Source organism: Artemia sp. Qi Xiang Cuo, chromosome 4 (assembly GCF_049724085.1).
Source record: "Artemia sp. Qi Xiang Cuo chromosome 4, ASM4972408v1, whole genome shotgun sequence".
Lineage (NCBI taxonomy): Eukaryota > Metazoa > Arthropoda > Branchiopoda > Anostraca > Artemiidae > Artemia > Artemia sp. Qi Xiang Cuo.
The window spans coordinates 40,765,174-40,786,538 of NC_142797.1; the positions used below are offsets into that span (position 1 = coordinate 40,765,174).

Sequence of the window (21,365 nt, forward strand, 5' to 3'; positions counted from 1 at the left end):
TCATCATATTTGCATTGGTTGAATAGCTTTCTATTATATTGGAAAAATTGTATATTAATATTACCTTTCGGACTGCTGCTGAAGTCTGACGTGACCCCGATTTCCTCCTACTCAAATCTTGCGTAGTTTTGATTCCTTGCCTGTTCATACTTTATTTGTACCATTTTCAGATAATGAATCTTGAGTTTTGAATTGAAAAATGACTTAGTTTAGAAAAAAAGTAGGGTGATCTGCAAAAATTTGTGAAAAGAGCCCAAATCAAGATTGGGCGGTAATTTTGAAACTTACTTATAAAGGAAAATATGACGGTAATTTTTTTCCTGGCAAAATATAAAGTAAAATATTAGTCTTCTTTTTTTTTAGCAAAATCCAAATACACTAGTTATTTTAGTGCAAAAATAACCCAATTTCCAATTTGGTGGTGAAAAATTCAAAATTCAGGTGAAATTTCGTAGTCATTTCTGAAACTAACTATTTCTGGTATATCTGACTATTTATTCTAGGAGAGATGAGGCCTTTTTGAGATATTTAAAATGTCGTTTTATAGGACTGAGGTTAGAAATTTTTCTCTGACACTCCGTAGTTCTTGATTTGCAATATTTGATCCCCCCCCCCCCGCCCAAAAAAGAAAACGATGTTTGTTTCAGTTTTTGGGTAAAGATCATCATATCTATATGCTTGGCAACTGCAAAGGAAGAAAAGAAAATAGTGAAATTCAAAATTCAAAATCTATTTCTGAAGAAGCCTAAATTTTCTAGAGTTGAATTGCAATTAATACATAGGTATGGTACTTCCTTTTTTGAGATATCCAAAATTGGCTAGCTTTTCTTGACATTTTTAAAAGATTTGGCCTGAAGCCATGTTTCCATTTGGTATTTTACAGTTAAAGTGAAGAGCTAGGCCTAGGCTAATTAAAGTTGAGTAAAATTGTTTTGATTGAGATCCATTTCTTCCAGCCCACTTATAGAACTGAAAGTAGGTAGTTTAGATAAGTTAGCCTAATTATGTTTCAAGTCTCCTTTTTTGAAGGAAACTCAAACATATAGACACATGCCTAATTGCAAAGTAGCCAATAGCCTAGCACCATTACAGGCTTCTTTCCAAATCAGTCCTTTTTTTCTAATGAAAATGTCTAAAGCAGAGCTACACAGATGTTAGGCCTACTGTATTTGGCTTCAAGAAAAATTCTGGTGTCCAGCTGATCCCCTCTTCTTGGGAAATTTCCCCAGAATATTCCAGGCTGCCTGGAGACAATTAACCACTAGAAAGTTTTCTCACAAGTAAAATTCAGCAGCCAAAGGGAAAATAACACAAAAATAAAGAAAGAAATAATTCTGCAATAGGCTATTCCACCTAGGCCTAGGCTAGGCCTATATGCCATAATCCAGGTAGGCTAGAATATAGGATATGGTGTAGAATATCCTACAGGATTGATTTCCACATTAGTATTTCTTCTAGAATAATTTTCTTCCAGGTTTTGGGGGGCTAGGGGATGAATTGTAGCAGGGTTAGATAAAGGCTAGAGAAAATAGTTTGCTTGCTTATTTGGAATAATGAGTCCTGTCAATTTTAAATTTTTTTGTGACTCTTTCTTGAAGTTTGACTCTATATTAGTGAAGTTAAATTAAAAAAAATTACCCTCCAAGACTAGCTAAACTGAAACACATAACAATGATAGGCTGTAGCCTAGGTCAATATCTACCAAATTATATTATTGAGTTAGGAATAAATTGAATACACCATTTGATGCCTTTTTTATGCTGATTACGAATATAATAAGCATTTCTATCGGAAATGAATTTCAGCCCCCCCACCCTATATAGGCCAATTTAGGGTTAGGTTGGGTTAGGTATAGCCTATATAGGGAGGGCTGAAATTCATTTCCAATAGAAATGCTTATTATATTCGTAATCAGCATAAAAAAAAGGCACTGAATGGTGTATTCACTTTAGTCCTAACTCAATAATATGATTTGGTATATATTGACCATAGCCTAGGCTACAGGAGAGGAAGGGGTGATGCCATGCCAACTGGTAAATATTTACCAAATCATATTATTGTGGGTAAAATTCTACTTTAGCTACTTTTGGCTATCTTGGGAAGGGGTTAGGTTAGGACAATGAGACTTTCAGGGATGGGTCTACAGGCTAAAGTATGTCCCGGGAAGGTATTTTGAAGTACCTACCTCCACTTCTTCTCCCTCTAAAGGGTCATGAAATTTGCCTACATGACAGGTCTATACCCATTGAAATTTTGACAAAACAACATTTTACCTTAATTTTCAGTTATCAGTTTATTTTTCTCTGGCTTTAGCTCTGAAAATGCAATTTCAGTTATTTGAGCAGAATTTTAAGACATATAAATAGTTTATTTTCAAAATTTAGGAAATGTATTTGCACATCTTTAAAACCTTATAAATTGGGATTGAGCAAAGTTGTGAAGCTGAAAACAATTTTGTTGTACTTCATTTAAGCAGAAGATCTATTTTGCAAGGTTTCACTTCTATAACTCACATATTTTTAAAGGTCATCAAAGGTCAAGACCCTCTAGAGGGAGAAGGAGTGGAGGTGAGTACTTCAAAATATCTTCCCAGGACATACGGTACTTTAGCCTGTAGACCCATCCCTGAAAGTTTTATTTTTTTTTTTTAACCTAACCCCTTTCCAAGATAGTCAAAAGTAACTAAAGTAGAATTTTACCTTATTGTGTTATGACTAAAGTGAATGTACCACTCAATGTCCTTTTTTATGCTCTTTATGAATATAGCCTAATAATCATTTTTGTTGGAAATGAATTTTAGCCCCCACTCTATATATACTAATTCAGGGTATTTATTTGCACATTAGGGGGGTGGGGTAATTTTATTTGGTATAAATTTAGAATTGTGGCTCCTCATAAGGAGACATGTTAAGAAAACAATTCTTACTTTAAGATATGTATAATGATCCTAGTTAACATATTGTCTAAGGGGAGAACCTTTATCATAAAGTCTTTTCTCTAAAAATCCTTCTTTTTCCAACTTAAAAGAAAAAGTTTACAATAAACCTCCATGCTAAAATGAAATTTGAAATTGCTGCTATAATAAATTGTTTTTACAGATAGTATTCATTCTGGCTATTGTTAGTTCAGTTTTTTTTAATGAGCAGTAGCAAAATACAAAATATTAATATAACCTAGGTTTGGTTGTATTAATATTTTGTATTTCCACCACTGCTCATTAAAAAAAAAAAAACAGAATTAACAACAGCTGGGATAGTGCTATCTATAAAACAACTTATCTGGCAATTTATACCAGCAATTTCAAAAGATTTAATGCATTTTGTCAGCATGGTGGTTTATTGTAATTTTTTTCTTTTAAGCTTGAAAAAGAAGGATTTTTAGAGGAAAGGCTTGATGATGAAGGTTCTCCCCTTGGATAATATGTTAACTAGGATCATTATACATATTTTAAAGTAAGAATTGTTTTCTTAACATGTCTCCTTATCAGGGGGCCACAATTCTAAACTTATACCTTTTATTTCTGATGTAAATGAGAGGTAAGTTTAAACTTGCCCCCCCCCCCCCCTAATGTGCAAATATATACCCTGAATTGGTATATATAGGGGTGGGGGCTAAAATTCATTTCCGACAAAAATGATTATTATATTTGTAAAGTTCATAAAAAAGGCATTGAGGTGTATATTCACTTTAGTTGTAACTCAATAATATGATTTGGTAAATATTTACCTGCCAACCTACAAGCTAATGAAGGCCAACACACTTTCAGCATTATAACCTATTGTTGCCTAATTTGAGAACCAGAGGTTATCAGCTCAAACTTGTAAAGTAGTCTATCCTAACCAAAGTCCATGCTCAATTCTTTTCCTCAAGAGTTGTCAATAATAAGAATAAAATTGGTGAAGATACAGTTAATACTGAATCTTTTGAAATTTTTAAATGAAGGATAGATTCTGAGTGGTCCTCATGGGAGTAGAAACTTGACCTATGTTGCCAGGTTGGGCTATCTTCCACCAATTGGGCTATAAAATTTTCACCTTTTTGGGACAAGGGACTAAAAACCTGCAAGGTGGGTTTTTGGGCTATAATTTTTCAAATTTTGCTACTTTTGGGCTAGAAATTGAATTTTCTTGATAGAGTTTTAATAGCATATGCTATTTTTGGGCTAGTGATTACACCTGTTTGAGCTATGTGTTCTGCCAAAAACCTGGTAACCATGAACTTGACTAGAAAGCTACTGATCATCTACTATGGAGCTTCACAAGGAAAGATTCTTAGATTGCTCCAAGCTGCAATTTAAGGTAAGGTGCTTCATAAGAAAAACTTTTGTTGTGTAGCTTGTGGGCATGTTCTCAATTACTAGGAGTAAACTGGTATCATTTATTGTAGATGTTTGTGCCAGGCAAAATCTGCATGTAGTAATTACTTATAGGCCATTGCTTGGTCCCAGCCCATATTTATGTCCCTGTCCATCACAGGGAAACCCTTCTGCTGCTGCAACTAATTTTATATTTCCAATAATTTGTAATTTAGACTGATTTCATGGTTTCTCTTGCCTTTATCTTACCCTAATATGAAAACTTAACCTCCCAAAATAAAAAAAGAAATAAAAATATAAATACTAGGTCTACAGGATATTCTACACCATATATTATATTTGGTATAGGAATTTAGGTATTTCTCTGACTTTGAACAGAGATACAGGTGAATTTGGCTGAGATTCAATTTATGGTAATTCACTACAGTCAAATAAAGTAAACTTTGTTTCTCTCAATTCCAATGGCCCAGGAACTAGGAAGTCAAAGGTGTTTGTATCTCTAACTTCTTTGGGGAAAATAAGAGCATTAAATAATATGTAACTAATTTTTTTGTTTTGTATAAATGTCAGTGTTCTATTTGTATTAGCCTATTTTAGTTTTTCTGCTGAAGATGGTCACTTTGTATGTAAACCAAATATCCAGAGATCTATTTTGTGTGGGTGTTTTTCACTGTCAAATAAAAGGATCTTCCCTATAAAAACTGTCACTTCTACATCTAGGAATTTCCTGACAGATTCAAATTTGTTGGCAACCTTGCTACAGAAATTTAATGAGTGATCCTAAAAGCATCCTCAATAACATTGCACCAGATGTCTCAAACTTGAAGATAAGAGTAAATGCTTCTAAATACACAATAATCCTAGTTTGTTCTCTTAAACCCTCCCCCATTTTATTAGTTCTATCCCTCCCAGGCGTGCACCCACAGGGGGGAGGGGGCTAAAGGGGCTTTAGCCCCCCCCCCAAAAAAAAATTACATTCTGTTTTTAAATCTTATTTAATCTGCTTGGTTTTATCATTCATTCCTTAGTCTCAAAACTTGCATTCTAAGAGCTAAAATAAACTTAAAGTAATGCCTTAAAATACTGTTTTTTTGTAAGGAATTTTTAAAGTTTTCTGTTGGTTGGCCCAGGGACCCCTGGTCAGCCCCCCCACTCCCATCCATATCTGAGTTTGTCACTGATCCGTCCTGAAATTTCCATGTTTGCCTGAAAATTACTTGACATCACAATTTGCTCTAATTTAAAGTGGGTTATTAATGTTAAAAATATCATCCATAAAGCTACTGCTTCTATCTCCCTCCTTAAGCTTCTAAATAAATTTTGCATCCCTCCTTCCCATTCTTTAAGGATTAATGCTTCCTTTGTCTGAACTCATCTTGAATATGGATGCCTAGTTTACCACTCTGGCATTTCCAGGGAAGTCTTTAATTTTTGTTGCTTTTTTGTTTGTCCTGTTTTTATTTTCTAAGCCAAAAGTTCAATTTGGCCCTTTGGGGCTTGTGATAGCAATTTTTTCAAATGAATATCTTACCATATCTGACCTATATTTTGGAACACAGGTAGACTATTCCAAAACCCTCTTTTATTCATTCTTTTTATTTGTCATTCTCTTCCTTTAGTTTCTAAATTTGACATGTTAGGGGAATTTTCAGAAGGTAATTGTCTAGAGGAGTGGGGGATGTGTAAAATACAAATAAACACAATGCTTGGTATTAAATTTTTTCAAGATGGTATTATTTTGCATTTTGAACCAATTGTAATGAGGAGTAAGTACAAAAAACTACTGCAAACCCACAAAGTCAGCAAAGTTATGTATATACCATAGGGCTATATCAGGCCCCTTTGGGGGGGGGGATGGGGTTGGATTGTCACAGTAGCAGGGGGGGATTTTCAACTGTCACAATATCAACCATAATATTTGGAAACAGTCTTGAATGGGGAATGAAGTCATACTACTCTTCTGCTATTATAATTTTAGTTTATATAAAAGTGGCTATTCACAGGGTGCAATATGATAAGCAATACTGTTGCAATTGCATCTCAGCCTGTTCCCCCTAATGATACTAAATATAGCCTTAGACTATGTGCAAAAGATTGCTGATTTTGTGGGTTTGTCACTGTTTTTTATGCTTATTTCTCTTCTGTGGTTGGTTCATACTGCCAAATTGTAAGGCCAATTTGAAAAAAAAATACAACTAACATTTCTGTATAGGCTACTCAATTACAATGAGACAAATTATTATATTTTAAAACTATTAGGCTATATATAAAATTTTTATCTTTTTATATTATTATATATAAAAAGAGCATTTAATGAGGAATCAACTAGTATAATTTTTTTATCCATCTGATGTCCATCCTATAGATAGCATTGAGCCTTAAGTTTGCTGGGGGTGTTTTCATCCTAATTTTTGTTTTAAATTTTCAACCTCTCCTTTAGGGAGGGGGACTGGGATGCACTTACAGTGGTAGTAATTATTATATGGGAAAGAATAATGAATAGCATATGAATTCCTTTGTTTTTCTATCTGATTTCAGCCATTTAAGTAACCTCAACCAAACACTAGACTTAGGAAATTTTAAAGGGGCAATAAACAGGCCTATACTGGTAATTGCCCACCGCCTCTAGTGCCCTCAATCAAACTGCTGGTGCCCTTAACCAACCACCTCCATTCAGTAAAACCTTATTGCCCACAACCCTATCAGCTGCAAGTGTATCCACTTTGGATTGAAGCTAGACTTGGTTTTATTGCAGCATTACTAAATCAATGTAACTGCCTTTCAGACAATAATATAACTCTTAACAGTTTAACCCAAATGCTACAGCTTCCTCCTTAACTGATTCCTTCCTCAATTGTGAAAAAAGATTGATAAGCCTCATAGTCCTTGAGAGCACATTTTAGGATTCAAATGACAGGCAGTTATAAAAGAAAAAAAAATTAGTTTTGAAAAAAAATAATAACAGTATTGCTCAATCCTTTACTTGGCCACTCTTTTAAAAACTTTCTTTGAAAAGCAAAAAAGGCCCTTTGCCATTTTTAAATGTTTTAACATGTTATGGGTATTGATACACATTTGGCATTGAGTCTTCTTTGCTTTCTAGATAAGGTGGTATAGGGCTGTAGTAATGAGGTGTGATAAAATCAGAAGGTGGCTAATGCAGTCTTTTACTCTTAATGGCTGGAGGAAGTGCTGATTCCTTAGAGGTGGGCCTCCTATGTTTTGTGGTTTGAGTACTAATGACTTGTCTATAAGTCAAGTCACCTTTAGATTAGAGCAAATTAATGTCCTTTTATATCTTGGCCTGCTTGCACCCTCACTGGTGTAGTAGTCACCCATTCTGATACTAATACCTACAAGGCAGAAGATGTTTTGTATGCATGATTTTTTTTTTTACTTGAAGTCAATCCTTTATAGCTCCAGAAACATATAATGTAATTCTACTCCATCTGTGAACCTGTAGTATTCTTTGTCTTAAAAGGCTGTTGAAACATTGTTTTGTGTCTTTGAAGATTTCTGCCATTTCTTGAATGTTTCAACCATGGCAGCTCAGGGTGACAGAACACAGACTGTCTTGTGTCCATTTTGTTTTATTAATACACAGTTGAACTCAGTTTCTACCTGCAAGTCATGTAACCCTCAATCATGGTGCTTTGGGGGTTTGTTGGCTTCTTGGGTAAGCCTTTTAAGCCTGCATAGGCAAACAGTTGGTAGCATGTGAATGCCTTGATCCTTCAGTAGCTGAGTAAGTTTGTTCCAACTGTTGACAATTTGGGAGGACAAGAATTTAGTGTGGACTCTGGATATGGTAGACTGCTTGACAAGTTTCAGGTGATGAACTCTGATCTTCTTGAAGGGAATAATGCTGGGAGACTATTAGCCCTCAATAACTTGTAGGCTAAAATGGCATCCCCTCTATTTCTCCTGTAAACAAGTGTAGGGAGACTCAGCTTTGATAGTCTTACAGGATAGGAAAGCTCCCGCATGCCAGATATCACTTTGGTAGCATGTCTCTGCACATTTTCAAGAACTTTTATGTATTTTTTTTTTTAAATAAGGGGAGGCTAGAGACATTCCAACTTCAAGCTTGGGATGCAAAAGTCTGTTATATAGAAAGCTGATGACTGTCAGGGAACGAGTGAAAAGGTTACACTTAGTCAGTCCCATAACTGAACTAGCACCAGCAACAGACCTCTTAGCATGAGGGCTGAATTTTAGTTCATTGTCAATAGTGACGCCAAGATCTTGGTCATTGTTTACAGAGGAGAGTGAGTGGCCTAAGAAAAAATGAACAATGGAGGCCTAAGAAAAACGAGCAACAAGGATTCATTGTGCCAAAGTCAATGATATAGAACTTGGCAACAGTGAATTCAAGAAGCCAAGCCTCAGCCCATTGACCAAGCAGTCCAAGATTATTATGTAGAAGTGCATGATCTTCACAGGACATGGCTGGTCCAAGAAGCTTCAGGTCATACGCATAGAGTTGATATACTGCTGATAATGGAACAGATAAGATTGGATTGATCATTAAACCTACCTAACCATAATTTTTTTTGGGGGGGGGGGATTTGAGCAGGGGTGATCGTCTATGAAGGGAATTTTTGTGGAGAGGGATTTTTTTGGGGGGAAATTTTTCAGGGAGAGGGAATGCAGATTTCCCAGCATCATTTGAAAAATAAGCAGGAATTAAATAAAAAAACTATTTTTGTAAACTGAAAGTGAGGAAGATCATTAAAACTTAAAACAAACAGAAAGTATTCTGTATATGATGGGGGCTTTCTCTTCCTCAACTGTTGCTCTTTATGCTAAAGTTTGACTTTTTGGCCCAGTCCTTCAAGAGCAACTCCTGAAAGACAAGGGTTGTTTAATTGGAATAAGAAGCTTTTTTAAATCAATAAATGAGGAAGGGGTAGCCCCCCTCTTATTTGGAATAATGTATGTTTGTTTTGTGTTGCTCTTTAATTGTGGTTGAAAAACTGTTTTTTTTTATTTAATACCAGATAAAAAACATATGAAAAGAGCTTGTAATATTTTTTTTCTAGATTCTTATTGTGGTCTTGGTTGTTTTGGTCAGTTAAAAAGGGTGCTAGAACTTCCAATCTCTGTTTGAATGATTCCTCTCCCTACCTTCTAGAATCCTTAGTTCAACACAATCAATCTTGGAAAAAAAATAAAAAAAAAAAAACAAATAAACATGCATCCATGATCTTTCTTCTGGAAAGAATACAAGCTTCAGTATTTTTGCAGATGGGATCTTGAAAACTCAATAGTAGGATTCTCTCATACGATGACTCTGATGGTGTGACTGTCAGTGATTGCTCGACTTTTTGGGGTTGTTTTCCCCCTTTTATGAAAATCAGGCAAATTTTTTCAGGCTTGTAGCTTTCAATGGGTAACATTAAACTTAGTGAAATTTATGTGTTTAGAATCAGCATAGATAGCCAATTCTCTTTATGCATTTTTTGTTATCAAAATTCCGTTTTTTAGAGTTTTGGTTACTATTGGGCTGAGTTGCTCCTTGCTTAGAGTTTGTTACCACAGTTTTTTAGCTGTCTGCAAGAAACCAGCTCTTTGATGATACGCTCTGTTTCCTCCTTATTCTCAGCAAACAAAGTAGCAAATGGACTTTCATCAATGTCTTCTCTGGAAAAATCCTCTTAAATATCTTTTATGTCTGAAGAATTTCAATAAGAAGTGAAAAAATGGTTTGGGTAAAACAACAACTCTTACATATTTACTTTAACAGTTTGTGCATATTTAGAGAGAGAAAAATGGGGGGATAGAAAAAAAAAGATAAACAGTGAAAGAGGACTTTGCAAAACGGTTAATAAAAGGAATAGGCTTGTACATGCAGAAAATAATTGCTTTGTGCTTCTGCCTTTGGGACCTTGATTTTGAAAGAGTGTAGAAATCTTGTGTTTGTTTCATGGGCAGAGAAAAGCATGTCACGCTAATCCTTAGCCTATTCCCAATGTGCTCCTAAAGAAATAAAACTGAATGATCTCTCATCTTGTCATAATAAGGGGTCATGCCAACATTACTCACAGAAGGGTGATTTAATGGAGAGGGTTTGAACTTTGAAACTAACAAACAGATGTTGAAGTGCAAAACAAGAGTTTAATAAACATAAGGGCTAATAATAAGCTCGTTGACGTCCCTTGGGCTTACCAAGTCACCCAGTAGCATGGCCAATTGATTAAAAAAATATCAAAATTAAACATGGTGCTGGACAGAACCATCCATCCTGAAGAGGTTGAAGTCATTAGGAAGTACAAATCACATTCTTTGAGAATTCTTCTCTCAATACTGCGTCCAATCCTTGAATATACCAGCCTTGTTTGGCATCCTGGCATCTCCAATGAATTGTTGGACAGAAAAGGGGTAGTCCTAAAAAGATACCTAGGGATTTTTTTTAATGAATCTCTCTTCTTTGCAGATCCAATCTGGTTATCCTTGAGGAAAGGAGAACAAAAATTTGCTTTATGTTTTACCAGTAGTACTCTTCATAGGTTAATCTCCAAACAAAATTGCTTTTCCCTAATCATTTCTCCCTTTTAGAGCTGGCCTCCCTTATTCTGTCTCACCATAAATCCTCACCACATTTGACCCAATAGGATTTTCTACAGAAAGATATATAAAATATTTTCTCCCTTATATAATTGAAATGTTGAATAAGTTAATCTCCTTGCCTTCTTTCCTTTTTTACCCATATTTTTAAAGTCTAATTCATAAACTTTTGAGTATGCTATTCATGTATCCTATATTTTACCATTTTCGATTGATTATTATATTGATCGTTTTATGCAAGTGACACTGTAGTGTACATTGACATATCTGTTTTTTATCAGTTTCTAAGATCTTGTTATTACCTTCAATCCTTAAATTATAATTTGAAGCAATTTATGGATTTGGACCTTGTATGGTTTAAAGTAATGGGTCAATATTGTTATGTTGATTATTTGTGGGTTTTTCAAGTTATACTCCACTTGAGTACTACTCTGTGTTGTCTCTGGCCTTGAAGGTGCCTGGATTAGCTATATGACATTGTTTCTTCTTTGACCAATTACTTTACTGGAGAAGAATTAGCATTGCTGCCAGGATTGGTACAAGCTCTTGATGACTTTTTTCGAGTGACATCTGGAGGATTCTGTGGTTGACAATGGGAAAAGATCAGGATATGTTTGTTAAAAACAAATTGACACGCCTTTTTTTCATCTAGAGGAAAGGCTTGGTAGTCTGAAGGGATGGAAACACTGTGTGTGGTGTTTTTTTTGTGCTTATAAAGTAGATTTGGCTCTCAAAGAGTTTGTGGTACTCTTTTGGAATACTGAATCTTTTAATCAGAGTAGGATATTATCTCTCAATTAGCCTATTGTAGAATTTAACAGTGGTTCAACTTATTGGAATAATGAAGATTAAAATTGTGCCATTTTATAAATATTTTAAGCTATGGGATACAATTATAGATAATGGACTTTTTACTTTCTTAGGAACTATATGAGTTTGATTAATAAAAATTTGAGGAACAAATCTACAGCATAAACTATGATCTGGGGAGGTCCTTGATGTATCTAAATCTACTCTTGCATCTCTTAAAGACACTGACAAACTGTGTTATAAAATTAGAATTTAAGAAGTAGATATACAAAACGAGTATGATCCTGTCGTTCAAACCTTGTGTCTTTACCAAATCCTGATTTATAAAGTGTTAAGAATTTCTGAAAATATGTCTGAATTCTGAAAAAACAACTTATTGGGCTTTAAATCCTACTCAAATCATTGGAAGTATATTTCCAGAACCTAAGTTTAGAGAAAAGAAGACTCAAACCAAAATTGGGGGATAATTTTTGTTTCCAAGGTTAAGACGTATTACATTTGTCTTCCATGCAATCTTCTAAGCCTTATAAACATAAAAGAGGTAGACATAGGAGTTTGAAATCAACTGCCTCTGCATAATTTCAGATCTGGATCTATTCTTGAAAATCGCATTCTCCCAACCCTAATGCTTTTCCAGAGACTAAAAAGCCATTCATCAAGAATTTCACCATATTAAAGAAAGTGGTTTCCAAATAGCAGCACATCAAACTATTTTTAATCGTGGTTTCGCTTTGAAAATGTGTAACATAAGCTCCTGGTTACTTTATGTAAAAATTAGTGTTTAAAGATTGTAAAGATTGGGATTTAGAATTTATAAGTTCTTGACATCATTTAATTGGATCCAAGTCTCCAAGACCGAATAACCAAATTCTATAAAGCAATATGCATGCAGCAGTAAGCTACTATTTAATTAGCTACCTTATTATGAAGCACGTCATTTGAATAATAAGGATATGGTCACTATTACTTGACAATACTTGCTTTTTGTCTTTTTTATTAGAATTGGTAAAGAAAGTTTGGTTGCAACTAGACCCCGGCGCCGCGCCGATGAGGGAAGACCGGCGGCGGCGGGGTCAAAAACAGCAGCGGCGACGTGCCGCCGGTAAGATGTCGACGGCACGCAGCTCGCGTGATCAAGGTTGACTGCAAACAATAATGTTTTCATCAGTCTTTCTCAAATCACAGCTTAAATTTACAAATTTACTTTCTCTACTCATTGACAGTACACTTTCATAGAATACTCCACCTAGTAGCCACTGGTAGCAACCAAACTGTCATATTCTTGTTAAAGTCTCTCACCTCCCTTCACACTCCCTTTTGTATTTTTTTTTTAAAGCAGCCATATAATATTCTATGAGATCCTTCTCTGCTTTAAATTAAAAAGATGATTTTTTGGCATCCCTGCTTTCAATATAAAATTAAAGATATTATCATTTAAATATAATACTTCCTTAACCCCCCCCCCCCCTCTGGATACCACCTTGATAGGATACCGTCTCTGCTTTAGATTAAAAAAATAATTAACTTTTTGGTATCCCTGCTTTAAAAAATAAATATATTTGAGATATTATCATTTAAATATATTACCTCCCTAACCCCCCCCCCCTTTGCATACCACCTTGATAGAATATCGTTTCTACTTTGAATTAAAAAAAATAACTTTTTGGCATCCCTGCTTTCAATAAGACAAAATTTAAGGTACTATCACTTAAATATACTAATTCACTATGCCCCCCTCCCCTCTGGATACCATCTTGATAGGATACTGCCTCAGCTTTAAATTTAAAAAAAAAAATAGACTTACTTCCACCCCTGCTTCCAAAAAAAACGAGGTATTATCATTTAAATATGATAGCTCCCTAGTTCCTATCCCCCCCCCCTCTGGATACCACCATGATAAGATACCGTCTCTGCTTTAAATCAAAAGAATAACTAACTTTTTGGCATCCCTGCTTTCTATAAAAAAATCGAGATATTAGCATTTAGATTTAAAACCTCCCTATCCCCCCCCCGCGGGATACCACCTTGATAGGATACCATCTCAGCTTTACATTAAAAAAATAATATACTTAATAATTAACTAGGTCACTATAAGGTTCAAACAAACACGCGAAATAACGTTAAACAGAATAGTGTTCCTTGGAAAAAAAATCGAGGGTATGAGTAAAGGGGTACAATGACAACAACAAAAATGTCGGAATTATTCAGAAATACCTCCAATTATTGGAAAACTGAGTCATAGATTCGCCGTGGCATTCAATAAGATCAAAGGAATCTAATTAAAATGGAGCACATACAATAGCCAAATTAGGCCAGTAGCCTATGAGAAATTGCAAAATACACAAGACAATGAACAAGTCCCAATGGAGAGCCCTGGGTCTATAAAAATATTTTAATGGTTTCCCAGGGAATTCGATATCATTTTCTTCCGTCTCCACGTTAAATGAAAAAAAAAAAATGTCTTGTTGGCATCCCTGCTTTCAATAAAAAAAAAAAAATAAGGTATTTTCATTTAAAAATGATAGCCCCCTATCCCTCCCCCCCCTATAGGCAATAATTTACAATTTTTTATGAATCATATTTTTGGGGTAACTTCCGTTTCAATCTATAATTCCCCAACTTTGTACATAGCTTAGTCTATGCTAAATGTTGTCTCAAGTTTTTTTTTGGGGGGGGGGGAGGGGAGTAAAATTTTTCCAGAAAGAAGATTATATTTTATTTAATCTATCAGGCGTTCAACAATTGTGTATTAAACATTAAGAAAATCTTATCTAAAAACAGTAAAAGAAATACAAAATTCTGCAAACTTGCAATTCAGCTGTAGAATCAATCTGTCGACTATCAATTTCAAATTCCAACTGAAGCTGTATTGTAGTGAATGCGTTCTATTCAACTGAAAAATAAAATTCTTGACTACAGCCGCTTTTCCTTGAGCAAGAACTCTTTCCCCAATTCATCAATGAAGATAGGGTAACATCTTTCATCAGTTTTGTGGTAATATCTTTTTTGCTTAATTAACTCTTTCTGATGCGTCCTGATTACTCTTTGGAATTGTTATCTTATATTCAGAAAATTCTACAACTACTACTTATAACTACATGACAAAATTTCACATAATTTCGTCTTAATAGGAAAAAAATCCAGGAAGGAGAAAACTTAAATAATAGGCAGATTATACAGAATATATAAGTAATTGTAGGAAAAACATAGACATCTCAATATTCTGTGGGTCATTAGGGTGTACATCTCTTTTCCCTTTGTAAGTCTCTGATTATTGTTACTATGCAAGTTACCCAACTTTCTTTGAATGTTTTATTCACGCTGTCAGATGCTGCACTAGTAAATATCACTGCTGTCTTTTTTTCTTCTTTTTTTTAGGTTAAATTGCCAAAGATCTCTTACCAGTTTCCCATATTCTTTGCTGCAGTTTCTATGCTTAGGTTTAACTAGTGCATTCCTTAAAGCATTTGAAAATACAACAAACACAGGAAGCTAATGCATGTAAAGGTTTTATTTATCAATTGCCTTTCAAAACATGAATTAAAAAATGGATACAACTAGCCTAAGTAAAATCAAACAAACCCTTCACTTCGTCAAAGTATTGTGATAAAGAAATAGTTATGATTTCTATCTCGTTGATGTTATATTAGAAGCATTATGTTTTCAGATAAAATGACAAAAGTTAATTTTAGGTTGCTGAGGAAGGCATAGCCCTACTGAGATCATTTCTTGTTTGATTAAGTTTCAAAAATGCTCTTTGCTTTCGTTTTTTTTTTTTAATTCAACGTAGGTGTTCTTTTTTATTATCATATTCAGAATGGTCAAAAATATGAATGTGACTGTTTTTTCTTCAACTCTCCATCTTTTATGTCAAAATTTACCTTTTTATACCAGTAATTTAAGAATGAAAGGGTTGATTTAGGTATATTTGCATAATACAATGCACTCTCCTAAATATGAGAGTGGCTACCAACGCAACAACGTTCTGCTCTGTAATTTCTTCCTTGTTCCTTGGTTCTTAATTTCAAATTTTTCTATGGGAGGGGATGTTTTGGAAAATTATTGTTATTGGAGGATATTAACCTCTTTCGATATCTGTGAAAGTAATTATATAAATATAATCTTTTATTGTAGACTGAGAATATTTCAAAAACGAAAGGGTAGCTTTAACATCCTTAGAACCTTGCACCCACATTACATGCTTAGTTCAAATAGGTCACTCCAAATGTAGGAAAGCTGGGGGGGGGGGGCAGTTCTCTCCTCTTCCATACTGATCTAAAGAACCTCTCAAATAAGGTTGGACAGCCAAAAAATACACTTTCATGCTCCATGTTATCAACTCCCAAAATAAAGGTCCACTAATATCCCTGAGACGTGTTTCATCCAACAAAATTTCAGCCCCAGCCTCGCAAAAAAAAAATTCTGTATATTTAACTCTTCAACTTTCTTTGCTGGTATGTGTGTTACACGGGATGCATATCTTAACTCCAATTTTGTTCACAATAAGAGAATGCCTCTACTATGGCAGTATTATTCCTAAAAATCATGGGAGGTTAGGCAGTAAATCTCCCCCTCTCCCCATATTGATCTAATGCAAAGTTGTTACACTTCAACATAGAAATGCACTGGTCTAGGCTTCAGTCCCCCCCCCCCCAAAAAAAAAGAAAGATTCTCTGAAATCTCCTTAATAGTTGGTTTATATCTGTGCAATACTATATATTATGACTGAAGCCTCAAATGAATTAAGGCACTCGAATATAGCTTACAAAATTACTGCATGTAATACGTGTTGACTTTGTTTGGACTGGATGCATATTTAGGGAATCTTAAACTGTTGAACTGTTAGGCTATATAAATGGCCTTTTGAAGTTTTAAATCAAGTGGAATGTAGGAATTTCAGCTCAATGGTATTTTGGTCATATTCAGACCAAGGTCGTTGTTTTGTGACAGAAACTTTGCTGTTGCACAATCACTTTTTTTTGCTTAAGAAAGGCATTAAAACTTCAGATTTTCCTTCAAATAATCCCTCTACTAATATTCTATGGAAACTGATTCATTACTCTCTGCCGTTTTGAAAATAAAAATTAACAAGCATCTGTGACCACCCTCCTATGGAATAATTTAAAACAATCATATTTTGGTAGAAAGAGGATTAAATCCTTTGCTACAGATTCTCTAACATAGAATTAGATGGTGATATTTTCATCAATACAACACTTCTTTTGAGGGTGTATTGCCATCTTTGTTGAAAATGTGCAAAGTTTCTTGTGCAAATAACTTTCTTTTTTGGACATTATTGTATTAATAAATTTTATTTATTTAGAATCAGCATAAAAGTTTGAATGATTTGGAATTTTTGATTTCAGTGGCCTAAGAGTTTCTTTTTTTTCAACTGTGGGCCTTGGAAAAGCAGTTTCCAGGAACCTGACTGAGCCCTATGTCAGTATTGAATGTTTTAAGCCTTATAGGTAGGTAATAGACCAGGAATGGATCTGCTACCCAAATCAGGGACAAGGAGGGTATTTTCAAGTGCACACCTTCAGGACTTTTAATGAACTTGAACAAATTGTGTACCAGGAAAATAGGCGCTGTAATGATTATACTGCGAAATTTGTTTCTCTTCTTGAATACATATCGAAAAACTTGTTAAGTCTAGCATTAGTTTTGGAGAGTCAACTCCATCTTTAAAAAAGACCTTTCTTTTGTGGTATTTTTTCTGTCCATCATTTTTCTCATTCTAGTTACTTTGAAGAATAGCTTGTTCGCCAGTTTCTGATCTGGATACAAAAGTTTAAAGAAGATAGAAGAACTTGCGTTATGGCTGATTCAAGGGAGTATTTTTGTAAGTTTCTTTTCATTTGTTTGTATTTTATTGTATACCTTTTTTTTTCGTAATTATCTTATTCATTTTATAGGTGTAACATGTAAAGATTGGCCTTACAGCCTATGCACAAAATTGCTGAGCTGGTGAAGTTTAAGCTCGTCTCTGCCTGTAAAACTATATATAAGATAATAATATATGCCAGTAATTATTATATCGAATGTAAAAACAAAAGTTCTGAACTAGGAAGTTCAAGCTCCTGTCTGCCAGTAAAATCGAATATTATGCAAGGAACAATTTGTAAAAAATAAGAACAATTTGGGATCTTTGGGGATAAAGCGATAACATTTCACGCCATTCAATCAATTTGCAATATATTATAATATGCAAAGAACTGAGCAGCAGACAGTTTTTATTACTAAGACTTTGCCAAAATTCTCTCAAATTCAGAGGCATTCCCAAATTCATAATGTGCTTTCCTAAATTTTTCTCTTGCAGCTGAAAATTTCCCTTGCAATCGTGCAACAAAATTTTGGTGAAACTGTATGTACAAAAACCTATTTCACACTAGTTGTTAAACCTTGGAATTTTCGGGCACGTTTCCCCCATGATTCCTATTTTAATATCACGTTTTCTGAATTTTTGGTCCCAAGATTTATGCAAACATTAGAGTTTAAGAAGAAAAGAAGATGGTAAATGTTGATAAGCAAGTCAGAGTGTTTGAAAAAAGTATGATAATTTGGTTGGAACTATGAAATTTCTCAGTATTTTCGAAACAAATATTTGGCGAGTTGTTTGCCCGGTTTGCCAATCCATATTCGAGGAAAGAGCATATTTGCCGCACTTCGAAAAGATGCCAAAATAGGCAAAGTATGGCTGAAAAATCATAAACTATAAGAAAAATGAAAATAAGAAAATTTTCTAAAAAGGAGGGGTGAGGTACTGGCTCCAAGGCCCCTCCCTTTGTAAGTTCCATGATGGCGGTTTTCAGACCAATCTTCTTTGCCAAATTGGTAGTCTTGTGTGAGTTTTAAGACTATGCTCACGTTCCCGGTGGACAGAAACTATTGTATTTGGTAGCCTAATGGGGGGGGGGGCTAGAAAAACACCACTTGCCATTGCGTATGTAGAGTGAATTGACGACGCTTGTAGCATCAACCTTAAGTGGGCAGCCATAGGGAAAGTATGACAAATGAAAGGAATGATGAAAAGAAGAGATTTTGGAATGTTTTACGTATATTTCAAAATGTGAGTAGGATAGTAGTGTAGACTATCAGTAGTATATTATACAATACTCCGCCGGCAAGACTGCCATCAAGACCCTTCAGGCCATTTTAAGGCTGTATAATACAGAGCTAAGACCCCTGAAGGACTAAACCATGTCATTGCTCCTGTATTTGGGCACTAAATTTATATATTATAACCTTATTGCACATAATTTATTCATCATTAGTACTTGAATCAAACCATAGCTATGAGGTAATAGCATCCATCCATAGCAACCAGATCCATTATAAGGATGGATTTTCAATACAATTCATATTAGTAACAGAATAGAATTCAGAGAGAGAAGAGTTTGATTATACTCTTTTATTTGATAAGATACATATTAGCAAAAAAAATGAGTGCTTTGTTTATACTATTAGAAGTTTATAGTGGAGCTGGTTGCAGCAGCAATGAAACAAAGATGAGAATACCAACTGTAATAGTAGAAATTGCAAGAGGATCTAGACTTTTCCTTGAATAGGATGATAAGTATGCAAGATATGTAATGTCATAGAGCAAATTAAAATTGGAGAAACAGTTTTGCTTTGCAGTGAAACTTGATATAGTGCATATAAATAGACGTCAAACTGCTTTAAATGCAAAAGTGAAATATATTGAGGAGAATAAGTTGTATCAGTAATTCAGGGATGTATTGTGGTTGTAATTATATAAAATAAAATGTTTGTAAATCAAAAATGTTTGTTTTCTTTTTTTATATTTTGTAGTTTGGTTACCAAATATTCTTGAAGTAGAAAGAATCTTAGTTAGTCTGAAGTCAGCTGTGAGACTGTTAGGATTGAAAAATGGATGGATTTGAGAAACAAAAAATTGTACGGAATCTTGTGATTATGGAAAAATGTTTGATTCTAAATGCTGATTTTCTGGAGTTATTTCTTCAAAGGAAAATATTTTCTCAAAGAATACTTGACGATATAATGAGAAATGATTCTCCGTCTTTAAAATTCTGTGTGAAACTTGTACATCGTGGTTAAACGCATTTATTCAATTTATTGATTTATTAATTGAAACAAAACAAAATGATACTGTGGATTTGCTTTAACAAACTACCTTAGAAATTTAAGACTATATACAAATGATTTTTTTGAGAATAACCAATCGAGAATTTAGGAGATCTTGATCAAACAGGCTTTACGATGTCTCTCGATTACTCCTCTCTCTACCTTTCTCTCTCTCTAGAAAAGAAAACTCAATTTTTCGATCGTAAGTCAGTTTAATTTTGGCGGTGAGAGAGTCAACACTGGAAAAATGGTCTATACACGTCCACAATGCATATATACACTGGGCAGCTGGTCATCATGTAAGAATTGTACAATTATTGACGAGTATGATGAAAAGTGTAAATTATGCAATCCTTGTAAATTGCATGGAGGATACGCCGTACAAATTAAAGACTGTAATTCCTGTCTTGAAAAGATTTGTGACTCTTACACTAGAGGATTCCTATGCTCTAATTTTGAGTATGATAAGTGTGATCAGAGGGAGAATACCTATCCTGGTATGATTGGAATGAACCCTAAAGGAGATTTTAATTTATTTCTAAGAGACTGGTATCGTCGTGTTTTTCAATTGTTTTGGGAGAAATAATCAGGTCTGCGATTCAACTGTTAGAATAACAAAAGAAATTGGTTTCTATACCATCGTTGTGAAGACAATGGCTACTACGATTATAAACCTACTGATTTTTATTTGGCTGTTACAGAATGTGATTCACCATTTGAAAACACGGTATGTGATATTGCTCTAAGTAAACAAATTGAAACATATGAATTTTACAATATGAATGAAAAAATTATCATTGACTTCACAAAGAGATACAATAAATGTACATTACACTGTAGAAAATGTGACCCTGACTTTGCAGCACATCAAGATCAATACACAGTGAATTCAGATGATCTACCACCATTATTTGTTCTTGACAGCTACCTATACGTAGAAAAAGAAATTTAAAGAGGAGGAAAAGCCATTTTTATGCTTTATATACATTTTCTTTATTAATAAGCAAATTTACATTCATTTTTAGAACATTTTATTCGTAGTCACTGAAATCAATATAATACAAGTATGAAAGTATATTTTCTACTATGAAGTCATTCAGACGAGGATTGTCTACATAAATGTTGAGAAATTTGTTGTAAGTATAGTCACGACATCTGAAAACGAAATATAGTAGTGAATGAAATCACAAATTTTAGTCGTTAAATCCTTCACTGTCTTCTGGTTTTGAATAATATTTTTTCCACTGCTTTCAATAAAGTTTTTGATGTGTGGGGTTTAGAATTTATATGGTAGGCCAAGAGGATCAAAAAATTCTATATTCTTCGCTGTTTCAGAGATGCATAGCCAATGACCTGTCTTTATGCTCGATGTATTGCTATTAACAATGATAATGGTATTGTTGACACTTTGAATTTTTTCAAGGAAATCCGAGGGTATATAATAGGATTTGTATCTCGGCATGCATGGATCCATATTAAATACGCTGGTTATTTGATTTGTGTTCATGATGCGAGGTCTAATAGAACACTGCCTTCGGGAGTGATTTCCCAGTAAGTTTCAAATTGA

General features: G+C 34.3%; 1 long non-coding RNA gene across 1 annotated transcript in view; it reads left to right on the forward strand.

Moving 5' to 3' along the window:
* Window positions 1-708: 708 nt before the first annotated feature.
* LOC148953109 (uncharacterized) overlaps window positions 709-21,365 on the forward strand; it is a 32,870-nt gene continuing 12,213 nt past the window's right edge. The window contains exons 1-2 of the long non-coding RNA XR_016141625.1: window positions 709-782; window positions 17,434-17,534. This is a non-coding gene — a long non-coding RNA (uncharacterized LOC148953109). The remainder of the gene's footprint in view (window positions 783-17,433; window positions 17,535-21,365) is intronic.